The sequence below is a fragment of the Onychomys torridus genome, chromosome 1, assembly GCF_903995425.1.
Source record: "Onychomys torridus chromosome 1, mOncTor1.1, whole genome shotgun sequence".
Classification (NCBI taxonomy): domain Eukaryota; kingdom Metazoa; phylum Chordata; class Mammalia; order Rodentia; family Cricetidae; genus Onychomys; species Onychomys torridus.
Window position 1 is genome coordinate 127,342,360 of NC_050443.1, and position 13,324 is coordinate 127,355,683.

Sequence of the window (13,324 nt, forward strand, 5' to 3'; positions counted from 1 at the left end):
AACAAATTTTGAGTAATTCTTGTAATATGACTGACAACATTACCTCACAAGAATTTAAAAACCTTTTTGCCTGTATGATGAATGACATTTTCCTGGAAATATATGACCTCCCTAAGGCATATCTGGCCTGTACCATTTTGGCATTCATCGTATTAATTCACACAGTGTTCAAACACTGGTTTAATAATAAGAACAAAAATGAGTCATTATTGGGACTGATACAGGCTTTAAAAGAGGATTTACAGTCTTTAAAAGATAGCAAAGAAGGCTCACAGAAAAAGATTCTCTCTCTGGAATCTGCTAACCAGGATTTACAGGCTTTCAAAGATAGCAATGAAGGCTTACAGAAAAAAGAGTCTCTCTATGGAATCTGCTAACCAGGATTTACAGGCTTTCAAAGATAGCAATGAAGGCTTACAGAAAAAGATCCTTTCTCTGGAATCTGCTAATCAGGATGTACAAAATAGGCTTGTACCCAAAATTGATTTTATTGATAATAAATGTGAACATTAAATGGATACAACACTAACTCTCCAGACACTACATAAGGAAGAAAGATTATCATTAATTGATAAGATAAGGTCCATGGAATCATGTGTTTCTGAAGAACATAAAAACTTCCATGATTCCATGGGAAATCTGGAGTCCCTTGCAAGAGAGGAGGTTCACTCCCTAGAACAGACCCTAGGTGCTCGTTTACAAGCCCTGGAAGAAACTCTCAGTAAACATGACAAGGGACCTAATAAGCAGAAGGGCAAGACCATACAGGTTGTAACATCTCCAAATGGCTTTCATACAATGGCTTATCCTGTTATCGTCCATGAGAAGCCAGCAGGTGACACACACCCTGAGCCACATATGACATATACATAACAACCAATTTTAACAAGAGACTTAAAAAATATAAAGGAAGCAGTAGTTATGTATGGTATACACTCCACATATGTAAAACAGATGTTAAATTTGTTGTCTACCTCACATAGAATCATTCCAAATGACTGGCATCAGTTAATTTTAGCTATTCTAGAATATAGCCAGCAGTTACAGTGGAAAAGCTGGTTGAGAGAAGAGGCAAGAAATTTAGAACAACAAGGTAAACTCAGAGGTTTTGTGATCTCCCAAGATCAAATGAGGTGATGGATGTTTCGCTGACAGGAATGTACAAGACACTCATGATGAGCATACAATATCCCTATGCCATACAGCAGCTCTAAATGCTTGGGAAAAAAATTCCAGAACCTGGAAAAGCAACTGAGGTATACACAAAGATATTTCAGGGATCGCACGAACCCTTCATTGATTTTTTTTTTTTTACAAAGGCTGAACACAGCTATAACAAAAGCTGTGTCAGATAAAGAATTAAGAAAAGTATTAACTGAGTCCTTGGCATTTGACAATGCTAATGCAGAATGCAAAAGAATACTTACACCATTAAAGATCAGATCAGCTCCTTTGGAAGAATGAATTCAGTATACTAATGGTGTTGAGTCTCTTAACTACAGTAATGAGGCTTGGATAGGAGAGACAAATCCCAGAGGTGAAAGAAGGCCCCGTGGTACCAAATGTTTTAAATGTGGTACACCAGGTCATATAAGTAAAAACTGTACATGGGGTACTCCTAGAAGTAATAAGCCTTCTAGGAATAGCCTAAACAGGAGGCCCCAACCACCTCCTGGATTATGTAGTGATGTGATAAAGGCCAACATTGGACCAGTGAGTGCAGATTAAAAATAGATATACAAGGCAACCCTTTACTGGTGGGAAATGCCTCAGGGGGCCTCTTGCAGGCCCCCAACTCAAATGTGGTAAGAACATTCCCAGCTACTGTGGAAGACATTCCTCTTCAGGACAACTGAATAAACCAATGCCTAATGTAAAAACTGATACTGCAATGGATGATAAAACTGCTCTGATAGATGAATCACTGTTTACAAAGAACACAATAAAACAAATATTTTGGCAGACTTCCATAAATGAACAAAGACCAAAGCTTAGAATTAGAATTAATGGCCTGGTTCTGGAGGGCCTGGTAGATACAGGTGCAGATGTAACCATAATTACACCAAAATTGGGGCATCTGAATTGGCCTTTTCAAGAGGTAGATGTCCAACTTTTAGGGATTGGCATCCTATCTCAGATAAAACAGAGTTTGAGATGGGTTGAATGCATAGATCCAGAAGGACAGAGAGGAAGGCTGAAGAAATATATATAGCAAATGTAGCAGTAAATCTTTGGGGCCAAGATCTGTTACAACAGTGGAATACCCAGAATAAAATTCCTACACTCTCAGAAAAGGAATACAGACCAATGCATGTTTCTAGGAATAATATCATAACATGCTATAAAAAACAGTCACCAACCATTTAGGCTGTACACAAACAGAGCACAACTGCTGTTGAACTCTCAGAAGTACCAACTGCCTTACCTTTAAAATGGCTAACTAATAAACCTGTCTGGGTTGGACAATGGCCTTTGACAAAAGAGAAGCTACAAGCTTTAGAACAGCAGGTTCAAGAGCAGTTAAATGCTCAACACATTGAAGAATCTACCAGCCCTTGGAATTCTCCTGTATTTGTTATTAAGAAAAGTCTGGTAATTGGATAATGCTGACAGATCTGAGAGCTATTAATAAAGTAATTCAGCTGATGAGCTCCCTACAGACTGGGATGCCCTTGCCCTCTCTGCTACCCAAAGAATGGCCTATAATAGTTATTGACTTAAAAGATTGTTTCTTTACCATACCCTTACAAGAAAATGATAGAGAAAAATTTGCCTTCACAGTTCCTAATTATAACAATTCTCAGCCAGTCAAGAGATATCAATGGAAGGTCCTCCCACAGGGAATGTTAAACAGCCCTACCTTATGCCAGGACTTTGTGCAAAAACCATTGGAGATAATTCATGTAAAGTTTCCACAATCCATAATTTATCACTATATGGATGATATCCTATTAGCTGATTCAAAGTTAGACACATTAGAAAGCATGTTTGAAGAAGTAAAAAAAGTTTTGCCTCACTGGGGACTGCAAATTGCCCCTGAAAAAATACCAAGAGGAGATTCTATTAATTACTTAGGACATAAGATAGAGCTACAAAAAATTAGACCCTAAAAGGTACAACTAAAGAGAGATTGATTGAAGACTCTTAATGATTTCCAAAAGTTGTTAGGAAGCATTTCCAAACCTCCTGGGTATCATGGGAATACCCAAAGATGGACTACAAAATTTGGCTAATACTCTAGAAGGGGACAAAGAATTAAATAGTCCAAGAGAATTATCAACCAAAACTGAGAAGGGATTGGCTCTAGTAGAGAAGACAATTTGAGAAGCACATGTGGATTATGTGGATCCAGAACTTAAATGCATTCTTGTCATATTCCCCTCTAGACATTCCACCACAAGTATTTTGATGCAGGGGGAAGATATTATATTGGAATGGATATTCCTACCATGTAAACCAAATAAAAAATTAAAGACTTAATATAGAAAAGATCTCTGATTTGACCCAAAAAGGTAAATTAAGACTTTGCCAGTTGACAGGAATGGACCCAGCAGAAATTGTAGTACCTTTAACTAATGAGGAAATTTCATCACTGTGGAAGGATAATGAATACTGGCAGAGAGCCTGAAGTGACTTTTTGGGAGAGATTAACAACCATTATCCCCAAAGCAAGAGAATAGAATTCATAAAGAAGACTGAATGGGTCCTTCCTCACATTGTACCACAAAAGCTAATTTCTGGAGTCCTCACATTCTATACTGGTGCAAATAAATCAGGGAAAGCAGGATACAAATCAGGAGACTTAAGTAAAGTGGTACAAAGTCCATATAGCTCTGTACAAAAGGCAGAACTGTATGCCATTCTTATGGTACTGATGGACTTCACAGAGCCCCTCAATATAGTCACTGACTCTCAATATGTAGAGAGAGTTGTTTTACATATTGAAACTGCTGAATTTATTCCTGATAATACAGAATTAACTTCATTATTCATACAATTGCAGGAAATCATCAGAAAAAGGGAACATCATATATATACACATATCACATCCCATACAGGTCTGCCAGGACCTCTAGCACAAGGTAATGATGAGATTTATCAGTTACTAATAGGCAATGTGCTAGAATCCTCAGAATTTCATAAGAAACACCATGTAAATAGCAAAGGTTTGAAGAAGGACTTCTCCATCACTTGGCAACAAGCTAAGGATATTGTGAAAAAATGTCCTACTTATTCCTTCTATAACCAAACTCCATTACCTGCAGGGAGCAATCTAAAAGGTATACAAAGAAATGAAATTTAGCAGATGGATGTGTTACATTTTGCAGAATTTGGAAGATTAAAGTATGTACACCATACCATTGACACCTATTCAGGATTTCAGTGGGCAACTCCTATGAATTCTGAAAAGGCTGATTCTGTGATTACACACCTATTAGAAGTTATGGCTATCATGGGAATACCTGTACAAATTAAGACAGACAATGCCCCAGCATATGTCTCCAATAAAATGAGACAGTTCCTTGCTTATTATAATATAAAGCATGTTACAGGTATACCACACAATCCCACAGGCCAAGCAGTCATAGAAAGATCCAATCGAACTTTAAAGGATATGCTAAATAAACAGCAACAGGTAACAATGACTCCTAGAAATAGATTGCATAGTGCTTTATTAACCTTGAATTTTCTCAATGCTGATGAGAAAGGAACAACAGCTGCGGAGAGACATTGGATGACAGACAAAACTCCTGAGCTAAACCAACTGGCTTATTTCAAAGATGTGTTGACCTCAGAATGGAAACCTGGATATGTCCTACGTTGGGGAAGGGATTTTGCTTTTGTTTCCGCAGGAGAAGAAAAGGTGTGGATACCAACAAAATTAATAAAAATTTGATTCGAACAAGAGAAGCGCCTTTAAGAGGAGAAGTAAAAGATCATCCACCAATATGACATCTCTTCAAGTTGTAAGAAAAATTTAACAATCAAAGGTTGGGGTAAGGTACTGTTTTTGTCTTTCCAGGATAATGGAAATACCCATCTTCCAGAAATCATAAGGCCTTGGATATCTGGATGTTTACAGCAGAAAGAAAGAATCTATTGGTACCAATCTACACAGGGTAAGATATCACTGTCTAACATCTATATCTCTATCAATCTAGAATAGTTGTGGTTCCAATTTAATTATAAACCAAGCTGGCTTTGGAGATGAAATTGGCTCACTCCTTCTCTAAACCCAAGCATATTGATAAAAGAAAAGGTTGAGAGATTCTTCAGTCCCATATCAGAAGAGCCCTCTGGTGTGAGACAGAAGGAAAACCAATTATAAGGGACCATTATCTTCAAGATTTTAATTCTCTCCATGCTTACTATTGATTTCTTGGAATCCTTTCTTACATGTCATGACATCTTTAAATCCAAACCTTCCATTCTGATAAAAAATAAGTTTTTTTCCAATAGCAATCTCTGAAGTCTCCAGAAGGAAGATGGGGCCCCAACAACAACAACTCTATCCAATCCAGAATGATGCAATGGTAATCATCATCATACTACACTTCTTGCCAAAATTTCAGACAATCTTACCCACTACTCTGAGAGTTGCTGCAGAATCTACAGTTAGTCTAACTGAGATTTAACTATCTGAGCTTTCTCACAATACCCAACAGAGATACCATCGCCCCCTAAACAGCAGGAAGCAATTCTAAGAAAACGATGCCCCTTCTCCCTAAGGTTCATATTTCTCAGGGTTATGGATAATGGTTCTAGGGTTGGGGGTGGAAGAAACTGTTAAACTCAGTACTCTCCTTAAGGAAAGAAAATATGTCTCAAAAAAAAAAAAAAGGGAAAAGAAGAAATGGAATGGATAGGTATAAGATATTATATGGTAGACTGTCATATACATTAGTAAACAAATTTAGTAATATAGCAGCCTTTGCACTGTTATGAATTCTTATATGTTGATACAATTATAAACTTTTTACATTCCTATTTAAGATAATTTGTATATTGATACAAATACAGAACTATATTTGTTATATTGTACACATATTTTTACTCTTATGTGAAATATTTGTATATTGATACAAATGTGAATTTATATCTGTCATACTGTATGTATGTTCTACTTCTGTTTAAGATATGCTATATACTGATATATGTTTAGGATTATTATCATATTACATATTGCACTATATATTCCTACCTCTGTTAAAGATATTTTGTGTATTGTCACAATTTAAAGTCATTGTCTTTTTACTGTACATTTTCTTACAGACTGTTTGCCTTATTTATAGGAAGCTTAGTCCTTAGGTTGTTTAGGTAGATAAGACTTACATAGTTATTGTCACCTATGCTTGTCATCTCTATAATTATGTTTGTTAGGTTATCCAGATTTATAAATACATAGGTCAGATGGACAGGTAATCTTCAAACACTTCATGGACCTAGAGAACATGGCATTTAAATAACTTAGAATTCTGTTGACGTGAGACACAATTGCTCCTGGCAGCACCAATTTGTTCCCGAGAGAATGTTGAGCTTCTAAGACATTTCCATTTGGAAGTTTGTCTTCTTGGCACAAAATGGCCTCCTGTGCAAAGAACTGCCCTTGCCTCAACTGCTGACAGTATAAATGCTGTCCTTTCTGGACAAGTGGGACAGAAGGAAAGTGACCAATGTACTCTGCCAAGACAGGGTAAGATGGTCTTTCAGAATTCCTGTTTCTGAAAATGGTCTGTCAGATACTCTAGGCCTGTAGCCAATTTGAATGCACCAACGATGGTGAGGAAAAAATTAGGTGACTGTCCAGGCTGCCATCTGTCTCTGTCTACTCTTGCAAGACTCTCAAAAGTTGCTTGCATCCTTCTCCCATTTCTCAGGTATTATTATATTCCTCCTCAGGTCTTTGATGAGATTGAAGACTAGCAGTTATAGTTACAACTTAGTATATATATATATATTATATATACACATACACACATATATCTATATATATTTATATATATAACATCTTAGATAGAATATATTAAGTATTAGATAGACTCAGGTTCTTTAGGATAGGACACCTTTTGGAATAATCTTTGTAACATGCCACCTACCCACACTCTAGTCTTCCCTGGATTTTAGTATGTGTTTCTTGCTTGATATTGTTTGCATTGATTGTAGTCCCATCTTATCTAGGTCATTATCTCTCATTACTCCTGGACAATATTTGATGACCATTTCTTTGTATATTGTCTTGTATTAGGTTAGAACCTTCTTATTTAGACAAAAAGGGGAGAAGTAGTGGGTAGCTATCCCAGCCTTGGCCTGGAAGTTCCAACCCCCATTGAGGGTTTGGTAGTGGTCATGCCTAAAGGCAAGGCTGAGAGAGGAGGCTGAAGACCCAGGATCCAAATGAGAGGGATCTCTTGGTGCCTGGAGTCTTGATGCTGGAGGTAGACTGAGCAGAGTTCTCCAGAGAACACTGCTGGACTGCGCCATACCTTTGCCAGACCCTACAACCTACCTATCCCTTCATTTGTAAGTTACCCCACAAAATAAACCTCCCTTAATAATTTCACCAATATCAGATAATGGCTTTTAGGTGAGTAGCAGGAAATATTAATGTGTTGGATTCATTTTCAAAACCAGTTTATGGCCCCTTTGGGATTTTCTCTATGGTCTCTGTATGGTGTAGATGCTGTTGTGGTTTGGGGAAATGCACCCTCTAAAGGTTCATGTGTTAAAAACTTGGTTGCCAGCCTCTGGCTGGAGGTGATGGTACCTCATTAAAGAAGTCAAGACATAAAGAGTATGTTAGGACCAGATCCCTTTTGATCACATTGCTTTTGGCTACCATGAGGTGAACAGGTCCCCTATGATGATCTGCCTCACTATAGGCCCTAAAACAAGGGAGTTAGGCAACAAAGAACTGAATCCTCTGAAATCATGGACCTCCAAATTTCCTTCTTATAAGTTGATTCTATGAGGTATTTCATCACAGTTGATTAACACAGACACTGAGTTGTAATGATCCACATTCTGTAACATCTCATGAGCCAAAGCAACAAGGTACATCATTTTTTGTGGGAATGAGAGCTTGATGCAGGGAGGAGCCAGGGGGCCTTTAGAGGGATAATCAGCCTCCCAGGAATGATGCAGCAGAAAGAACACCAACTTCTCAACTATGACAGAGCCAGCATACTAGGAGGACAGCTTTGGTATTTCAGGGAACCCATTTTGGTCTTATTGTAGCACAAGCAAGATTTGGTATAATTTCAGTTCAGGAGAATATAAGACGTGTCTCTATGCCTCTCAGCTCTCAACACTCAGGTTCTACTTTGTACTTTTATCTATGAGTGAGTGTCCAAGGCAGCTGAGAGATATTCACTCTCACCCAGAGTCCTGGCACTTCACAGGAATAATAAAAGAGTAAGTCAGCAACTGCTTGTAGGTAATTGATGGAGCAGTTATCTGAAGCACATACTCAGGATTAGTATTTTCAGTGCTGTGTTTAGGAAGTGGGGAATGGGAAGGCTCGTCAAGGCTTGCATATGAAGGCTGTATGCCCAGATTCCACATAGGGCGAGCCCAGCAAATGCATGCTATTAAAAAGTATATTGGAGAGCCTGCCAGCACCTGGCTGGACTAAGAGGTAAGTCTTTATCCTCATTCCCAAACACCCCAGCTCCTAGGCTTTGGGCCCAGGAGCACAACCTTGTGTCCCTATACCCCCACCCATTGCAGTTCCAGTTTAAGGCCAGTTGGCAAGCAGACCTCCTGCACACAGGACAGACTAACACTATCCCCCATCAGACCCTGTAACTCAAGCCCCACGTCCCCCAAATCCCACCCACCCTCTGAGACTGCAACAGTTTCCTGACACAGAGCCTGCCAGCACCCAACTGGACTAAGAGGCCATTTGGCAGGCAGACATACTGTAGACAGGTCAGACTACCACCCTCTACCACATGGTAAGACTGCAGCTACTTCCTGGCCCACTAGTGCCAGCTGGACTAAGAGCTACTCCCTAAGACAAAAAGTCCATCAGCATTGACTAGACCTAGAGCTCCCACTGGATCAAGAGTATCAATCAGACCAAAAGAGGCTCCCTCAGACACAGACATCGCTTGCACCAAGTGGAGAAAGAGATGGGTAGACGCCAGTGCAAAAATACACTCTACAACATAAAAATCAATATGGCTCCATCAAAACCTACATCAGTAAGACCTGAACATCTCAACACAGAAAACACAGAAGATATCTACCATAAAATGATTTTAAGAAGATATTAGAGATCTTAAAAGAGGGCACCATCCTAGGAGGACCTGCCCAACTGGCCCAAGCTGCTGGCCAATTGGTGGGCCCTGTGGGAAGGCTCCCCTTTTCCCAAGCCTGCAGGCAGATCCTGCAGTCTTCACATCCTGCCCCCCACACCCATTTGCCTGAGACCCCAGCCACTTCCTGAGACTCAGAGACTGGCCCCCAGCTCCAATCCACCCCGGAACTCTCATCTAGACCAGAGACCAGAGAGACCCTCTGGTGGATGCTACAACCTCAATGCCTTGCCCCCACACCCATCTCCTGGAGACCCCAGCCACTTCTGGAGACACAGAGACCAGTGTCCAGTATTCCTTCCTGTCCTGGATCTCCCATCTGGACCAGAAAGCCCCCAGCTCCTATGTGCCCAGGAACTCCCATCTGGACCAGAGCTTCCACCCTGCCCCAGAACTCCCATCTGGACAAGATAAGGAGATCCCAGGGACTTCCTGAGACTCAGAGTCCAGCCCCCCATCTCCTATCCAGCCAGCACTCTCATCTGGACCAGAGCTCCTATCTGGCCCAGAGCTTCTATCTGGACTAGAGAGAGGCTCCCTAACTCTGTCAGCTCTGTCTGGACCAAGTACACTGATAAGACCAAGAACGAACCCAAGAGGAGATGGGCAGATGCCAAGGCAGAAGTACATACAACAAAATAAAGAGCAATACAGCATCACCAGAACCTAACCCTTCTCCAACAGCTAGACCTGAACATCATGGAATGGAAGAAGAAGGAGAAAACAACCTTATAAGTAACATCATGAAGAGGCTAGTGCCTTATATAGAAGCAATCAAAAATAAAGTGGAGGAACAGACAAACAAAAAACGGGAAGAATGTTATAAAAAACTAGAGGAAAGGACAATTAAAACAGAAGAAAACAATAAGTCCCTGAAAGAAAATCAGGAAAAAACAAGGGAAACAGTCTAAGACCTTAAGAGAGAAATAGAAAAAATGAAGAAGACACTAGCAGAAGGAATGCTGGAAATAGAAAATCTGAGTAAACAAACAGAAACTTCAGAGGCAAGTATAACCAACAGAATGCAAGAGATGGAAGAGAGGATCTCTGGTGTTGAAGATACATTACAAGAGATAGCTTCATCAGTCAAAGAAAACACTAAAACCAACAAAGTCATGGCCCAAAATGTCCAAGAAATTTGGGACACCATGAAAAGACCAAACCTATGAATAATAGGGGTAGAGGAAGGAGAAGAATACCAATGCAAAGGCACAGAAAATATATTTAACAAGATCATAGAAGAAAACTTTCCCAACTTAAAGAAGGAATTGCCTATGAAGATACAAGAAGCCTATAGAACACCAAACAGACTAGACCCCCCAAAAAAGTCCCCTCACCACATAATAATTAAACAACTAAACATACAGAATAAAGAAAGAATATTAAGGGCAACAAAGGAAAAAGGCCAAGTGACTTATAAAGGCAAACCCATCAGAATAACACCCGATTTCTCAATGGAGACTTTGAAAGCCAGAAGGACCTGGACAGATATAATGAAGACACTAAGAGACCATGGATGCCAGCCTAGACTAATATACCCAGCAAAACTTTCAATCATCATAGATGGAGTGAACAAGACCTTCCAAGACAAAACCAGATTTAAGCAATACTTATCCACAAACCCAGCCCTACAGAAAGCACTAGAAGGAAAATTCCAACCTAAGGAAGTCAGATACACCCATGAAAACACAGGCAATAGATAACGCCACAGCAGTAAACCCCAAAGAAGAGAAGTACACACACACTACCACCAAAAAATAAAAATAATAACAGGAACAAACAATCACTGGTAATTAATATCCCTTAATATCAATGGACTTAATTCACCTATAAAAAGACACAGACTAACAGACTGGATATGAAAACAAGACCCATCTTTTTACTGCATACAAGAAACACACCTCAAATTCAAAGACAGACACCTCCTAAGAATAAAAGGCTTGGAAAAGACTTTCCAATCAAATGGTCTTTAGAAACAAGCTGGTGTAGCCATCTTAATATCCAACAAAATAGACATCAAACTAAAATCAATCAAAAGAGATGATGAGGACATTACATACTCATCGCAGGAGAGATCTACCAAGATGAAGTCTCAATTCTGAACGTTTATGTCACAAACACAAGGGCACCCACATATGTAAAAGAAACATTACTAAAGCTTAAATCACATGTAAAACCCCACACATTAATAGTGGGAGACTTCAACACCCCACTTTCACCTCTGGACAGATCTGCCAAATTGAAACTTAACAAAGACGTAATGGTCTTAACTGATGTTATGGCTCAAATGGACTTAATCGGTATCTACAGAACATTCCACCCAAACAAAAAAGAATATACCTTCTTCTCAGCACCCCATGGAACCTTCTCTAAAACCGACCACATACTTGGCCACAAAGCAAATCTCAACAGATACAAAACAATTGGAATAACCTCCTGTGTTCTGTCGATCACCATGGTTTAAAGTTAGATTTCAACAACAGAAAAACTACAGAAATCCTACAGTCTCATGGAAACTGAATAATGCTCAACTGAATCACCAATGGTTTAAGGAAGAAATAAAGGAAGAATTTAAAGACTTCCTAGAGATCAATGAAAGTGAATATACCACATACCCAAACTTATGGGATACTATGAAAGCAGTGTTAAGAGGGAAATTCATAGCACTGAATGCCAACATAAAGAAGCTGGAGAAATTTCATGCTAGTAACTTGACAGCACACCTGAAAGCCCTTGAACAGGAAGAAGCAAAGTCTCCCAGGAGGAACAGATGCCAGGAATTTATCAAATTGAGAGCTGAAATCAATAAAATATAAATAAAGAGAACAATACAAAGGATTAATGAAACAAAGACTTGGTTCTTTGAGAAGATCAACAAGATAGACAAGCCCTTATCCAAACTAACCAAAAGACAGAGAGAGAGCATCCAAATTAGCAAAATCAGAAATGAGAAGGGGGACATAACAACAGACAATGAAGAAATCCAGAAAATCATCAGGTCATACTTCAAAAACCTCTACTCCACAAAACTGGTAAATCTAAAAGAAATGGATAATTTTCTGGATAGGTACCACATACCTAAGTTAAATCAAGACCAGATAAACCATTTAAATAGTCCAATAACCCCTAAGGAAATAGAATCAGTCATTAAAAGTCTCCCAACCAAAAAAAGCCCAGGAGCAGATGGTTTCACTGCAGAATTCTACCAGATCTTCAAACAACACTTACTACGAATACGCTTTAAATTGTTCCACACAATAGAAGCAGAAGGAATATTACCAAACTCCTTCTATGAGGCAACAATTACCCTGATTCCTAAACCAAACAAAGATGTAACAAAGAAAGAGAACTACAGACCTATCTCCCTCATGAACATTGATGCAAAAATACTCAATAAAATTCTGGCAAACAGACTCAAGAACACATCAAAACAATTATCCACCATGATCAAGTAGACTTCATCCCAGGGATGCATGGGTGGTTCAACATATGAAAGTCCATCAATGTAATACACCATATAAACAAACTCAAAGAAAAAAAAAACCACATGATCATCTCACTAGATGCAGAAAAGGCATTTGACAAAATCCAACACCCCTTCATGATAAAGGTCTTGGAGCGATAAGGAATACAGGGAACATATCTAAACATAATAAAGGCAATCTACAGCAAGCCTACAGCCAACATCAAATTAAATGGAGAGAAACTCAAAGCAATACCACTAAAATCAGGAACAAAGCAAGGCTGCCCCCTCTCCCCATACTTATTCAATATAGTACTTGCAGAGCTCTAAGACAACATAAGGAGATTAAGGGGATACAAATTGGAAAGGAAGAATTCAAGCTCTCCCTATTTGCAGATGACATGATAGTACATATGAATGCTCCCAAAAATTCAACCAAGGAACTGATACAGCTAATAAACACCTTCAGCAACATAGCATGATACAAGATCAATTCAAAAAAATCAGTAGCCCTCCTATATACAATAGACAAACAGGCTGAGAA